Source organism: Teleopsis dalmanni, chromosome 2 (genome assembly GCF_002237135.1).
Source record: "Teleopsis dalmanni isolate 2A chromosome 2, ASM223713v2, whole genome shotgun sequence".
NCBI lineage: Eukaryota > Metazoa > Arthropoda > Insecta > Diptera > Diopsidae > Teleopsis > Teleopsis dalmanni.
Genome location: NC_051847.1, coordinates 142,478,335 through 142,482,788, shown reverse-complemented (window position 1 = coordinate 142,482,788; position 4,454 = coordinate 142,478,335).

Genomic DNA, 4,454 nt, shown 5'->3' with positions numbered 1-4,454 from the left:
GAATATAAATCTGAAATAAAAAAATATATATATATAATACATATTAATTGCAATATATTGCAAAACACATTTAATAAATTAAATTGGCAAGCAAAAATAATTTTTTTATTTATTTTTTATGTTTATGATTTATTATTTTTTAATTTAAAATTAATATATTATAATAAAAAATTTTAGTTACTCTCAATAAAACAAAGCCCTAAAATATGTATTTGTATATGTCTAAGTAAAAAAATACTTATAATAAGATCACACAATATTTATTATTGAATTTATTTAATATATAACAGTAAAAATATTATCAGATAAATAATAATCAGATCAGTTAATATTATTTTTTACAATCCCATTTTTTGTGTTATATCTCATAAAATTTTTTTATATATATATATTTAAATAGTTCTTCGTTATGAGTTAGTATAAATTAAGCACAATATTTTACACTATAAAATATATGTAAGAGAATTTTTCAACTTTTTAACTTAAGTGTATAAAATGGAAATTATCCGCTTGTTGTCATATATTTTGACGGTGTTACATTAAGGTGTTTTACATTAAAAAGGGATTTTTTTTACATATTATTGTCTGAAAAAACCTACCACTTTACTTTGAAACTCATTTATATACTTATTTTGATATAAAGTTCTATTATTATGTTTAGAGATTTTGCCTGGAAGTTTTAAGACACAATTTTAAGGTCTTCCATTGTCCGATCAGAAAGTATCTCTAAGTCAAATTTTCATAATAAATTGCAATTATATTATTTGCTATATGAAAAAGTTCGTTGTGAAACACTGTTTTAACTACAATTTTCAATCAGTATTGCCCCGTTAGAAGTCCTGTATAGATTCTTAGATTCTTTAGTTGAAGAAGACAGTTTGATTGCCTTGATTGCTGGGTGGAATTCAGATAGAATTGGCTTTCTTTGGTTTAAATAATTACCTTTATGGTTGAAACAGACGTATTTGTATATATCTTAAATTTTCCCTAATAAGGTAGTCGAGTTTTTGTTTAGACTAACAATGCCTAAATATGAATGCAGTGGAGTGTTCAGAATATTCTTTAGTTCTGAAAGTAAATCAAACATATATATGTATATTTTACATGTACATTTTCTTTAAAGTGTAATGCCATTACTAGTAGCTTAAAAAAGAGTTTTCGAAATATGGAATGGTCATAGTAATAATCTAGAATGAGCAAAAATGAAAAATTTAAAGTATTTATTTGTTAAAAATTCACTTAATTGCATTTATATCTTTGAATTTATTGACAAACTGTGAGTTTTACTAATTTTATGCTCTTATCTGTATAAATCTAAATTTATTTAGATCAAAATTCCCAACAACAAAAAGTGTATATTTCATACATAAAGTCTCGATACCAGGAATTAAGGAATTGTATTTGAGTTTTTAAATATTAAAGGACTTTTGAATTTACTATTCTATGTAGAATATAGGCAGCTTGTTTCTTTTCTTTAATAAAATTTCTAAGAAGTTTTAACTATATTTTGAATATACAATATAGTTGGAACCTTATATTAACTACACATCATATTATCTGAATTTGTTATATTTATAGCGTTTTATACATATTTTATATTTAAAAATTTATTTTAGCAAAACTCTAAGTTTGAACAACAAAAAACAAGTACGATGTTGGTTTAGATGTTTGAAATGTAAGTCTGCCTTTCAAATCTAAAAGGCTTCAAGTTGAACTAAATAAATACAAAGAATATTTCCGAAGACTACTGACGATAGGTATTTGTATTATAATTTTCTTAACTATTTGCTCTTTTACATTTTATATTTTATAACGTATAATTGGTATTTTAAATATCATATTTTTTATTATAATTTGTAATCAACTTTTTTTAAATTACTTGATATTTTTTAATATTATATTAGCAATGGTTAGATATTAATATATTTCACACCATGCATTGAGATATATTACTTGTATTGATAATAAACATATGTTTTAAATTTTCCGTGACTTATATAGTAATATGGTATTGTTATATTTTATATTTAAGGTATTGATATGCACTGCTTAAATTTACCTTAAAAATTTATATGATTCATAATTTTATTTAACTTCTTATTAAATACTTTGAACAATCTTATTTATAGTATTTATTAAGAGTAGTGCAGATGAATCAAATCCAAATATTTAGTTTTGTTTAAGACCTTTTATACTAATCAAACTATAATACATTTATAAAAATGTAGACAATTATAAATCTAATAAATTCACAATAAATTCGTTATATATCGCACTTTTGTAATCTAAGATGGCATATTAAAATCACACAGAATTAACACTAAACTCACATAAAAATCTCATAAAAATGTTTAAGGAATACAAAGGAAAAAGTACAATCAACTTTCATAAACTTTCACTTGAAAATGAAACTTGCATTTATAGCAAAACTTTCTAAAACAAAAATAAATTATATATAAAATAAGAGTATTGGAAATTATTAATTGGTTTCATGCACACATTATAAGTTACAAAAATTATTATAAGACATAAAAATTAAACTATTAACAATCAAAAAAAGTTTATTGAAATTTAAGATTTCAGATAAAATGAAAATAAAATTAAACGCAAATTAAAATGAATTCTACATAGCAAGTAGCCACTTTTGTATTATATTTCCATAAAAGTTATAGAAATTATTATTTTTTTCTTTCTTTTTTTTTATGTATTAAAATTTAGTTGAAATTTATTTCATTTTTATGTATTTTTTTTTAACTAAATTGTATATAAATTTAAAAATTATTGATAAATAATTAAAATATTATGTATTTAATTTTATTTTAATAATAGAAAAGTATCAAAAATAAGTAACAAGAGTAACAGTATTATTTTTAAAACAATATATAGTATAAACATATATGTAAAACTAATTTATAGCGAAAATGTTGTTGTAATTAAAATTAGTGATAAAAAGATAAAAAAAAATCATATAACATACATGAAACGCACGTTATATATTAAATTAAGTGAAAAAAAAGTTGAAGATAATTAGTTGAAGCAGCGAAATGTTAAGCGAAAAGGTTATTAATGCATACAGGGTTTTTAATAAAAAATTTAACAAAAATAAGGAATTAAATTAAAGTATTTATAAGGTTAAAATCAAAGAAAGTTAATAAGATATAATGTTGTAGGTAATTTATAGTGAGATATAAATATGTGAACATTCTTCGTGTTAAGTACATAAAAATCAAAATTATAGTTTATTTACTTAATAGCTAAATAATTCGGTTCATTTATTTTTAATTAAGTGATATAATATAAATTTAAAATATGGCATTGTTAGATGTTAGGCTGTAACATCTTATTTGAAAATACCTGTTTTCAAAAGGATTTAATTTTACTACAAATCTAATGTAATGATTTATTAATTGCTGTTAGAAATAGTAGTCGTATCATACAATACTTGAGCAAAAAATTGGCTATATTACAGGTTGTTTAAAATATTTAAGAAGGTCTAACAGAAAATACAGAGTTGTGAGTTTTTATATTTTCCAGTGTTAATGGAAGATCTTAACATACGTTAGTACATAAGTAAATATTTCTCTTTATGACTTACTTACATATTTAATTAACCATATGCATTTTCTAACCATAAAGATCAGCATAGGAGTTAAATTGATTCGTATGTATGTTAAAAATATCAAGTTTTAGTCCTTCACAGCAGTTTATCACGTTAAGACTTCTTCTTTTTTATTAAACAAGCCAGCAAGGTGTATTAATTTACTTAACTATATCATAATAACATGGTTTCTTTACACGCAAGTCATCCACAACTCGTGGAGAAATGAAGCTCTAATAAAAAATTTTTAATTCTTTCTAATTACACTAGCTATCAAATTTTTCAAAACAAATGACAGCAATACCCATGTTTTGTATTTAACATATATCTATCTATATGCTTGAGTGTTAAATATACTACTCACATTTCTTTTTGTAGAATTTTGTGGCATTGCTTATAAGTCAATATTATTTTTTCATAGACTAACAAATGACAGCAATACCCATGTTTTGTATTTAACATATATCTATCTATATGCTTGAGTGTTTATTCAAAAACTGATACCGCTCATATACTAAAACTGGTAGCGGTATTGAAACTGGTACCGCTCATATAAAAATTAAGCGCATATGCGCTAAAAAATAATATAGCTAATATTAAATAATTTTCCAATAGTATAGACTTCTTAAGATGTTGAAGGAAGTATGTTGTGTATGCTATCATGTAATCTTCACCAATAAAATTCTAATAATGCCAAAAAGTTATTTTAATTTTTTATAAAAAAATCAACACATATTTCATTTCATAAACTGGAGACAATACTGTTTATTTTTTACTATTGTATAATAGGTTGTGTAATTTTTAACTATTTCATTTTAAACAGAGATGTTACCAACAGTAATTTTGAACTTGATTC